The sequence below is a fragment of the Emydura macquarii genome, unplaced genomic scaffold (assembly GCF_026122565.2).
Source record: "Emydura macquarii macquarii isolate MOO-44397 ecotype Brisbane River unplaced genomic scaffold, CSIRO-AGI_Emac_v2 contig_71, whole genome shotgun sequence".
NCBI classification, from domain to species: Eukaryota; Metazoa; Chordata; order Testudines; family Chelidae; genus Emydura; species Emydura macquarii.
The window spans coordinates 4,724,048-4,736,502 of record NW_027130208.1 but is presented as its reverse complement, the minus strand read 5'-3'; the positions used below and the strand labels follow the sequence as shown (position 1 = coordinate 4,736,502).

General features: G+C 38.7%; 1 protein-coding gene across 4 annotated transcripts in view; it reads right to left on the bottom strand.

The window, feature by feature from the left end:
* Positions 1-12,455, bottom strand: part of ATXN7 (ataxin 7) — a 127,200-nt gene that overhangs the window by 113,812 nt on the left and 933 nt on the right. Inside the window, exon 1 of one of the 4 annotated variants that reach the window (XM_067541651.1) lies at positions 4,921-5,385. The exons of the other annotated variants lie outside the window; for them this stretch is intronic. The gene's annotated coding sequence lies outside the window, so the exon portion shown is untranslated. Of the gene's footprint in view, positions 1-4,920; positions 5,386-12,455 lie in introns of those variants that run through there. 4 annotated transcript variants of the gene reach the window in all.

Sequence of the window (12,455 nt, the reverse complement as noted above, 5' to 3'; positions counted from 1 at the left end):
TTAAGTAATGCAAATGGTACCTAAGGAGGATTAGCCTTCTCTACACTAACAACTTATTTTCCTACTCCTGCAGACACCTCAAAAGAGATCTGCACACTTCAAAATATATTACCCCATTTCAGTCCTTGACTCTGCCATGGTCTTTTTGTTGACCATAATAGTCAGCCTTGAATCTAAACAACAGATACAGGAGGTACATTAATTAGAGCTGCTTTTAATTATCACTTCCCAAGCAATGATATTCATATGGTGCTAAGAAGAGCGTTGTGTGTATCGTCATTATACACAGATCTATACAGACAATGGAGCGGGTCTACTTGTCTGCTACTTGTAACCATTGTGCTTTTTTGGTAGCCTGCTCGTGAATGAATCAGTGAGTTCCTTTCACAACTAGGGTACAAGAGATTACACAACTAGGGTACAAGAGATTCCGTGGTACACCCAACACATTTTCAGAAAAATGTTTCAAGTCTGAGTTCTGCAAGTGTAGTTTGATTTCACAAAACACGTCGACAACCCTTCATATTTTTTGCCCTAATTGTAACATTAATGACTGCATTATGTATTTCAAAAGGTACAATTCTTACAACACCGCTAATTTCTCCATTATAGGGATGCCAATGTAAAAGTCACACTTCTGATTTTTTAACCTACTACTTTTAAAAGCAACACCCTGATCTTCTAATCCCTTACGCATTTGCTTAACTTCCTTATGTCCCAGTGGAACTTCTCACCGTAATAAGGTTAAGTGCATGCATTAAGTTTGCAGGTTCAGGGACCAAGATTTCTATAACGAAGTATTTTCTCTATTTTTGTTTGACAGTATTTTGTGTACAGTCACTTTCACCTGTTTATGCAGATCTTTCACCCAGCAACAGGAAAGATTTCTTTTTTAAAAACAGGCAAATTAATCATGAAACCAAAAATAAATAAATAAATACATGTGATAAGGTGGTTCAGGGTTAAATGTATTTCCAGTAACTATTTTTAACTAATTAAGAAAATATATATTAGATTTCAAGTTGATGGCATTACCTGAAATAATTCTCATAAAGCAAGAGCACAGATTTATTTCATGTTATTTGGGTTGCTCTGCACTAGTTTAACTTTACATATATTGTCATAATCTACCGGCAGGATTTAGAGATGAAAAAATGTCATTACATAAATGTAAGTGCCAAAGCCATGCAAGAGTGAAACTGAAGTGCGAATATTTACAATAAACCACAAAAATCACAGATGCATACTTGTTTGTGTTCATTCCTAATATGGTTTTGTTTTACTTTCAGCTCTTAAAGATCGACCTTTATTCATTCCAGGGTTAAAATCAAATTTCAGTCCCTTCTTCCTTTTATCAGTTCAATTATTTCTATGTCTATCCAACATTTTAGTAATAACAAAACAAAAACAAAACCCTGAAGGACAAAAAGAACTTTTAGACATCTGATTCTCAGCCTATTCCACATCACATTTTGAAGAAATAAAATGTTTGTTTATATCCAGAGTCTACTAAAACATTTGTATAACAAAAATGCTCTTAAATCTTCTGTAAGCCCTTGGTATTTAGTACAGGAAAAAGGGTGAATATGACACACTGGGCTTACTCAAAGTGTCTGTCCAAAGTGGGGCCTAAATTTTATGAACAATTAACATGGCATGTACATAAACCAGTTAGTTATATAACTAGCCATTTGCTAACGTGGTCATTGAATTTGCAGATTAGGTCTTCACGTGCTCATATACACTTTTGCAACTAAGATCCTTTATGTCAGGTTTCTTTTCCACTAGTTTGTATAGTAATTTTGTCTGTTTTCTTTATCTTCATCTGTAAAATGCAGCTTTCAAAGCGGGTTTTCTTTTATTCAACTTTTTGTGGTGGCAAAAAAACAGCCATAACCTGCATTAGGCCAGGAGTACAGGTAGTCAGTAAGAGGCTAGCCATAATCTCAAAAGTGGGCAACAATGGCTGGGAAGTGTGTAGATCAGCATCTCTGCAAAAAAATTCCAGCTGATGTAATTCCAGTGAAGCCCCACCAGGTATTAAAGCTGCTATTTCCCCTTCACCCAAATGGAAACCCTACACGACTAGAGCCCTGCAAATCTGCAGATACAGTTGTATTGTTTATCATCTTTGCAGATTGCAGATCAGATGCAGATCCAAATTTTAGTATCCACGAAGGGCTCTATACACGACAACTCAGAACCACCACCAGCCCTCATCTGGGATTTATTTTCCTTTAGATGCAAGGAATTCAGCTGCTGCAGAATAAATAACTGATGTAATTTACACCCCCTTTCACCAGTATAACTGAACTAGCCTTGTATGTCCTCGGAGAGAAGCCAAATTACCTTCTCTTGGTCCGTCAATATCCAATGCTTTTTAAATACTGGGTTAATCCATTGACTTTTAACATATATATAAGAGTGATATTTTAGGAGATAGTTAAGTAGTTCTACCTTTGGCCCACTCCTCAGAGAAAAGTCATGGCTTGTGGAGTTTCCATGTATTTTAGGATTTTATACTGCTGCCTATCAACCTGGCAGTTGAGCATTTTCACTATATAAGCAGAGTGCCTAACAGAGAGTAAAACATGAGCTGAATGTGCATCATCCTAGGATGCTATCACATCTCTCATTTTATTTAGGCATAAGCTTGAGTGCAGAAACCATCTGAGAAGACAAGATATTGCAGCATGGAATGCTCTGTCACGTTTTAGGAGAATTGCAAAGTTACTCTTCATAACTATTACCAAAAACGTTACAATTATTTTATTAAAAATAACTATACCTAGGCCTTATATAGTGCTTTGCAACTGTAGACCTCAAGATGCTTTACTTTTATTTAACAATATATTGTTAAATATATTGTTAAACAAAAAGTTCCAAAATAAAAGATGAAACCATTTTAAATTAAAAACAGTTTCTTTCTTAATGTTCTGAAGACTATGGCCTTTATTTCATCCTCCTTCCACATCATCCGGTTTTCCTTGTTATGCTAAAAGATTTTTGTTTTAATCTTCTGGGTTTCCTTTATACAGCTGTGAGATATTTTAAAAAAAAAACCCAAACTCTTATTAAACATTTAAAAAGCTGACTCAGAAGATACATCATAGTGCTGATTCAGCTTTCTTAAACAGATACTGAGTCAAAGAATCAGGCCACACACACGCTGAATGAAGCACCACTCAGAGGCACTAGCAGCAGCTGCTTTCTGAAGGGGAAATGGCTGTTTTACCTGCATAATACCTAATTCAGGATATGGCTGTTTTTTGCCACTACATCTTAGTCTCTCGGTCTAGTTTCTGGATTTTGGAGTGCATATGACCCACAATATTTTCTGTCAGGACATTTGCTTACTTAAGGCTCAACCCTGCAAGCACTTGTGCACATACTGACCTTTACACATAGGAGCAGTCAATGGGACTGCTTACGTGTGGAAGGCCCAAATCCTAAGCACCTAAACCCCAGATTTAGGCTCCAATGCAATCATCAAAAACCTTGTTCAGTTGCTGTCTGCAGCATTTCTTTTCACAAAATTCCCTCAACAGTATCAACACTTTTTATTTAGCTATTTTAAATTTGATAATCATAACTCTCTTAATACATGTAAAAACAACGAGAGTTCTGTAGCACTTTAAAGACTAACAAATTTAATTGCTGCAGGCATAAGCTTTCGTGGGCTGCAACCCACTTCGTCAGATGCGAGAAACAGAAATCAGATAGGGGGTATATATATACATCCAAGGGTAAGGAACAACAATGGGGAGGGTAGGTGTTAGCAAAGTCCATTCAGTTAGAGTAGTTGAGGCCTATTCACAATCATTGATTAGAAGGTGAGAATGTGTGAACAGTGACAATTACTTCTTGTAATGAGAGAACCATTCCAGGTCCCTATTCAGACCCAGTTTGATTGTGTCAAGTTTGCATATGAGTTCCAGCTTTGCAGTTTCTCGCTGAAGTCTGTTTTTGAAGTTTTTTTGTAGAAGTATGGCAACTTTCAAGTCAGCTACCGAGTGTTCTGGGAGATTGAAGTGCTCTCCGACTGTATGGACTCCTCCTGACGGTCGAAACAACAGACTAGACTTTTACATAGTGTGTTTCCGCTGACGTGCACAAGCTGAGATTGTAGACAAGCAACATCGCTTGCCCCATAACCTCTGCCATGCAGAACGCAACGCCATCCACAGCCTCAGTAACAACTCTGACATTAAAAATCAAAGAGGCAGACAAAGGAGGTGCTGTTGTCATCATGAATAGGTTGAATTACGAACAGGAGGCTGCCAGACAACTCTCCAACACCACATTCTAAAAGCCACTACCGTCCGATCCCACTGAGGAATACCAAAAGAAACTACAACATCTACTAAAGAAACTCCCTAAAGAAACACAGGAACAAATCTACATAACACATCCCATGAGCCCCGATCAGGGTTATTCTATCTGCTCCCCAAGATCCACAAACCTGGGAATCCTGGAGGGCCCATCATCTCAGGCATTGGCACTCTCACAGCATGACTGTCAGGCTATGTGGACTTTCTCCTCAGGCCCTATGCCACCAGCACTCCTAGCTATCTTCGTGATACCACTGACTTCCTGAGAAAACTACAATCCATCGGTGATCTCCCAGAAAACACCATCCTAGCCACTATGGATGTAGAGGCTCTCTACACCAACATTCCACACAAAGATGGACTACAAGCCATCAGGAACATTTTCCCTGATGATGATATGTAATACCTAGTAGCTGAACTTTGTGACTTTGTCCTGACCCACAATTACTTCAGATTTGGAGGCAATCTATACCTTCAAGTCAGTGACACAGCTATGGGCACCCGCTTGGCCCCACAGTATGCCAACATTTTTATGGCTGACCTAGAACACCACTTCCTCAAAACTCGTCCCCAAGCACTTCTCCTTTACCTGTGCTACACTGATGACATTTTCATCATCTGGACCCACAGGAAAGAGTCCCTCGAAGAATTCCACTGGGATTTCAATAATTTCCACCACACCATCAACCTCAGCCTGGACCAGTCCACACAAGAAATCCACTTCCTGGACACTGCAATACAAATAAAGGATGGTCACATTAATACCACCCTATACCGAAAACCAACTGAATGGAATACATACCTTCATGCCTCCAGCTTCCACCCTGGACACATTACACGATCCATTGTCTACAGCCAAGCCCTAAGATAAAACCGGATTTGCTCCGATCCCTCAGACAGAGACAAACACCTACAGGATCTCCATAAAACATTTTTAAAACTACAATACCCACCTGGGGAGGTGAAGAAACAAATTGACAGAGCCAGATGGTTACCCAGAAGTCACCTACTACAGGACAGACCCAACAAAGAAAACAACAGAACACCACTGGCCATCACCTACAGCCCCCAGCTAAAATCTCTCCAACACATCATTAAGGGTCTACAACCTATCCAAGCAGATGATCCCTCACTCACTCAAGACAGGGGAGGCAGACCTATCCTTGCTTACAGACAGCCCCCCAACCTGAAGCAAATACTCACCAGCAACCGTACACCATACAACAAGAACACTAACCCAGGAACTTATCCTTGCAACAAACCCCATTGCCAGCTCTGCCCACTCATCGACTCTAGTGACACCATCACTGGTCCTAACCACATCAGCCACACCATAAGGAGCTCATTCACCTGCACAGCTACTAATGTAATATATGCCATCATGTGCCATCAATGCCCCTCTGCCGTGTACATTGGCCAAACCGGACTGTCATTACGCAAAAAAATAAATGGACACAAATCAGACATAAAATATGGTAACATCCATAACCAGTCAGAGAGCACTTCAATCTCCCAGAATACTCTGTAGCTGACTTGAAAGTTGCCATACTTTTACAAAAAAAAAATTCAAAAACAGACCAGCAAGAAACTGCAGAGCTGGAACTCATCTGCAAACTTGACACAATCAAATTGGGTCTGAACAGGGACTTGGAACGGTTATCTCATTACAAGAAGTAATTGTCACTGTTCACACATTCTCACCTTCTAATCAATGATTGTTAATAGGCCTCATCTACTCTAACTGAATAGACTTTACTAACACCTACCCTCCCCATTTTTGTTCCTTACCTTCAGACGTATACATATACCCCCTATCTGATTTCCATTTCTCGCATCTGACGAAGTGGGTTGCAGCCCACGAAAGCCTATGCCTGCAGAAATTAAATTTGTTAGTCTTTAAAGTGCTACAGAACTCTCGTTGTTTTTGCTGTATACAGACTAACACGGCTACCCCTCTAGAACTTACTACATGTACTATTTTAAAATTATCACCAGACAAAAACATTTACAAACTGGCTCAATGCTAACAAATTCTTCCTGGCACTAAGCATTAAAATCCCACTTAGTATCCACCTCTCCCCTGGAAAAGTTTGGGAAAAGCAGACAGCCCTTACACTGTGTCTTGAAGGTCACCAAATGCATGAATTGACAGACTGGGGGAGGAGAAGTAAATTGCAGAACTGAGGCCTCCACACTGACAACATACTGTCCATAGTCCCCCTTCCTATAAACCAATTGGCTTACTAGCTATAGCATTATGACTGATCACAACTGCCACAGAATCACAAAAGAAAGACTATTTCAAAAGCCGTTGGGGCATAAACCACTTACGAATTTACAGGCTACACCAAACACCTAAAACTTCACCCACAAATCCACTGACAGACAAAGCTGATCATGGAACACATATGCAACATACTATTAAGGAAGATCTCACTTAATAATGGACAGGCAGTTATTTCCAGACAGTTTGAAGGCCTAGCTCCATGTAGTCTGCAATGCAGTAATCTTATTTTGAGAGGACAACGGTGGTTATAGTCTTAAAGGTCTGAACTTTCTTGCAAGCACAGTCAGAGATAAGATAGTGTAAGTGTGCCCTTTCTACCTGTCGGTTCTCTCACCTTTTAAGCATTATCTCGGTTTTATCCAGGTTGACCTCCATCATCTAGTCCTCATCCACATCCTAATCTCAGTTAGATGATTATTTGACTTGTGTGAACTGAATGTTTTCAACAGCTAGGGAAAAAAGGGCAACTCATCACATTATGTGCCCAACTGTGCAATTTCTGACTTTGGTTTGACAAGTATAAATAAATGACTGACCACCTTAAATTTATAAGGTAATTAATCGCAAAACTCTGTAAATCAAATATTAAAGAGGATCCCACATATTATAGCTGGAAAGATGTGACAGTATTCCTGGGAAAAGATCTAAAAGAAGAAATTACCAAAAATGCCATCACTGAATAATGTAAGGAATAAGATCCTAAATGTAGGACATATTACTTATAAAGGCTATAAAATACTATTCCCATAATTGAGCAAAATAAGTCCATCCCCCCTGAATTCTTGTGGCATATGGCTTCTGACAGCACAAACAACGAATTAGATGTTGGGTAGGTGATGCCACTCTATCACGGCATCATTAGCCAAAGACATCAAGCGCATCAACCCACCATTAAAATGATAAAGAGAGCAGTTCAACCAAAAGAGGACAGTTTGTTCTTGAGCACTACAGAGGCAGGACGGAGAGTTCAAGAAAACCAACGGTAAAGATGTGAGTTAAACTGCCCGTGACCACAGTGTATCCTGTTGTAACGAAGAAGAATCTTTCAGTTCATATGGCTGTTATGGGGCATGCAAGAGCTGAATGAGACATCATGAGAGAAGGACCAGAGGCAATGTCAGATTTCTAGCAAAATGGCAGGTAATATCTGAGGATAAAATGTACAGCTTCCAGGATTTTAATTAATCCAAAATGCTTCTATCAAAAATGTCAAATGTAATGATATTTTTGCTTCTGTCAGAAACAAAGATGAAGACAAATAAACTATGTACAACTCTGTAGGATTTGCATTATTATCTGATAATGGACATTTTTAAAATATTATATTAAGTACAATTTTTATCAGATAATAGGCTAAAAAACCCGACTACAACGTGGTTAATAAAACATTGAATAGGGCAGTGGTTCTTAACCTTTCCAAACTACTGTACCCCTGAAGCCTGAGTCCCACCCCCACGGGGCTGAGGCATGTAACTTAGTTTCATGGCGCCCCTGTGGCTCCAGGCAATTGCCTTTCTTGCCACCCCCAATACCAGCTCTGCACTTGCGACCCCTCTAAAACCCCAGGTTAAGAAACACTGGAATAGGGTTTTTTAAAATTATTAGTAGTATAGTAGTGCTAAGTTTTTTACCCTCTCCCTCACTTTTATGCCTCAATTCTGTAAAAATATGCTAGAATGAGGCCTGCACAAATGCTGGAGTTCCTGCAAGCAAACCTATCTGCATCCACACTGGGATTCATACTATTCTTCTTAATAAATGGTAGACTGCTAAGTATGTAAAGCAGGGGAGATTGATACTTAAATTAAGGACTACTGTGGTATAAAAGACCTTATTCTACTTATAAAAAATGCTCTGTAACAGATGGCTGTCCACTACTATAAATTGTGGTCTTTTAAGATCTGAAAATTCCAACAAACAGAGCTTTTTGTTCCATCGGTATCTGTGTTCAGCTATGATGCTAATATACTATTGAAAAGGGCAGGAAAGAATGAAGTACACTCGTATAGTGTCTAGTTTTGTAGAGGTTTCTTTTGTGTGTGTGTCCTTTATGGTTGCATTTTGTGCTATTAGAGCTACTTTACTTGTTTTGCAGGATTTCTTAAGTATTTGTTTGAATAAATTTGTTAGCTTTCTCTTTGGTGTTCTTGAAGTGTTTTTCCCTTGAGTGTTTATACTGATTACACCTGTGGGACCTGCTTTTCTTTTTCTCATGCATGATCACATAAAATCAGGTGTTATCTATATCAATTAATGCTAAAAACTGTCAATAATAATGTACAAAAGGAAAAAGTGTTCAAAATATTTCTGTTCTGTATTTCAAAAGAAGCTGGATAAGATTTTCATATCTTACAATAACAAAATAATTTCTATTACATCAGTGACTAGGGAGGATTTTAAATGGCATCTGATTTTTAAATCTGCAGGACTAGATAAGTTGCAACCAATTAGATTTCACAAAGTAATTAGTAATGAGGAATCATAATAGAATGAGTGTGATTCTTGTTGCGTCCTGCACCGATCTGCTCTTACCCTATTACTGTTCGGTATCTTTAATAGTAAGCTGGAAGAAAATATAAAATCATTGCTGATAGGTTTTGCAGAGGACACAAAGAACAGTAGGGTGATAAATAATGATAAGGACAGGTCAGCTCTAGAGAATGATCTGGACTACATGGTAAGCTGGACTCATTCAAACAACATTCATTTTAATACAGCCAAAAGTAAAATCATAAACATAGGTAACAAAGAATGTAGGTCACACTTCCAGGATGAGGGACTCTACTTTGGAAAGCAGTGATTCTAAAAAGGGGTCATAGTGGATAACCAAGTGAACATGAGTTCCCTGGGCAAGGCTGTGGTTAAAAGGGGTAACTGCAGTCACTGGATGTATAAAATGGGAAATAACAAGAAGGAGTAGATATATGGTATTGCCTCCGTATATACCATTGGTGAGACCATTATTACTCTATTTAGTTCTGGTGTCTTCACTTCAAAAAAAGATGCTGGAAAATTGAAAATGGTTCGAAGAAGAGCTACAAGAATTATATAAATTCTGAAATCCTGCCTTCGAGGGACCTAAGAAACTCAATCTTTAGCTTATCAAACAGAAGATTTAGAAGTGACTTGATCGCAGTTGATAAGTACCAACATTGGGAGAAGATTTCATTTAGCAGTAGGTTCTTTAATCTATCAGACAAAGGCATAACATGATCCAATGGATGAAAGCTGGAACTAGACAAATTCAGACTGGAAATAAAGTGCAATTTTTTAACAGTGAGGGTAATTAATCATTAAAGCAATTTACGAAGGGATGTATGTAGTGGATCTCCATCACCTGAAGTCTTTAAATCCAGAGACTGGATATCTTTCTAAAAGACATATTCTAGTTCAACTAGAAGATAGGAACCTGAGACAGGAATCACATGCCCTGTCTTGCAGGAAGTCAGGTATCATAATGATCTCTTCTAGCCTTAAAATCTATGAAGTGGTTAAATGATTTAAATAGTATTTAAAATACTGTATTTTTATTAAACAAAAGCCATTGCTAGTGTAGATGCAGTGATATAATTTCTGATGGGGATTCAGTAAACTGCAGCAGATCTAAACCTTAGCCTCATTTAAGAATAGATTTAGAACTACTGACATTTTCCTTTAAATCAAAGTGCTGTTAATCCAAGCGTGAGACAAAGACAGAGAACAGAGGAAACATTCTAGAACCCTGAAATGTTCTATAATCAGTGACACATATGAATACAAAATCACAGAACACAGAAACATCATTAAACAATGTGAACTATTCATATGGATTGCTGGATTCTAAATTAACTGTAACCAATAAAGGACAGAGTCTAGATATCACTGTGAAGAGTTCAGTGAAAATATCTGCTAAATGGACAGTGGTGATCAAAAAGCAAAAAGTGCTTACACTGGATAAAGAAAATGATAAAAAGTAATACAAAAATAGCATAATGCCATTATATAAATTGACTGTGGTTCTTCAGCTGAAATAAAATTCTGGAGACCTCATTCCAAAAAAGATATAGCAGAAATAGAAAGAGTCCAGAGAAGGGATACAGACATTATTACAGTCATGGAAGGAATGAGGAGTATTTAAAATGTTCAAGATAATATAGTTTAGAGAGGAAATGAAGAAGGCGAGATAAGATAGATATATATAAAATAATGAACAGTTTAGAGAAGTTTAATCAGACACTCTTATCTATCCTTTCTCATACTACTAGAGCAATATGATGGTGATAAGTGCCTTAAAAAACAAAGCAGACTGTTTTAACTAGAGGCATCCAGTGAAATTAAATGGCAACAAATGCAAAACCAATGAAAGGAAATGCTTTTTTTAAAACACCACAAAATCACTCAATGAACTTATTGCCATGAAGTACTACTGAGACCAAGAGCTAGTCCAATTTTAAAAAGAATTAGGTATTTATATGAATAATAAGACCATCCAGTTACATAATACAGAAAATTTAAAGGACAGAAATTACTTATCTATCCAGATTTCCTCTACCCTCACTCATCACTGTAATATCTCACAACCTAAGATCATGTTTCAGGATATAAACCAACCACTAATTACGTAGGATTAGGAAGAAATCAATTGTCCATTATGGGGATTTTTGTACCTTCCATTGAAGAATCTGGTACTGACCACTATTAAAAACAAGATACTGAACTAAACAGGCACTGGCTTGATCTGGTATGGCAATTCCTATGTACCTATCAAAGGCCATTCTCAGGAGCAAAATGAATCCCTAAGCAAGTACATCTTTAAACTAGGAAACTGAAAACATTTACAGTGCCCACACACTTTACTATTTTCAAAACACTACAAAACATCTTTCAACAATCTCAAAACAAAAGACTGTCCCTGGTGAGAAAAACAAATGTTTTGAGCATAAAAACAAGCACACAAGTTATTTAACAAGTCACGATCAAAATGAAAAGAGAAAACCATGGTAAAAAAAAACTGTGTGCATGAGAACATCCAGACAAAGCGCACTAAAACTCTTGACACGTGTGTATGCTTGTTAAAATATACCACAGTAACAGTGCCACCTGCTACAGCTCACTACACTATTGTTGCAATGTCAGAGACGGTGCTTACATATAGTAAAGTTCACCATATGGCATCAACAATACCCTAACCTCTCTCTTCCCCACCTATCTCCATCCCTTTGATCTCTCCCCTATGTTTCTGCTGGAGCCTAGCTTGGGTCAGAGACATGACGCAAACAGCAGGCAGGCTAAAACAAGAGACACTTCTGCTTTGGCATGGACATCTTTAATGTGGGCACAACTTCTGTTCCCATTGCAAACTGATACTAGGGAAAGAAAGGTGCTAGAGACAGCACGAGTCGGTGAGTGGCTATCTCAGGAACACTGGGTTAAGTAGGGCCAACTGGGACCCTGGAAGCATCCTGCTGGATTTAGATGTCTGGTCCTTCCTGGCACAGGAAGATGGTTATTATTGTTGATACTATCTTACTTTATAAAATTTACATTGAGGCTACAGGACACCGCCTGCTCAGAGATGAGAACAGGGTCCAGCATGGGTACTCGCCATGTGACCTCAATGAGCCAGGAGAAGGTCATTCACACCCACACAGACATCAGAAGTGGCCCAAATACGAGGGCGACCGTGGCAAGGGATACGGCAGCAATCAGTAAAACAGTAGCCAAGGGAATGAGAGAAGCAATGGCAAAGGCAAGCAGGAGAAGGGAAATGGTGGTGGCGGCGGTAGCAGTGCTAGAGAGAGGATGGTAACGGCAAAGCCAACGGAGATGACGTCAATGGCGGCGAAGGTGATGGGGGG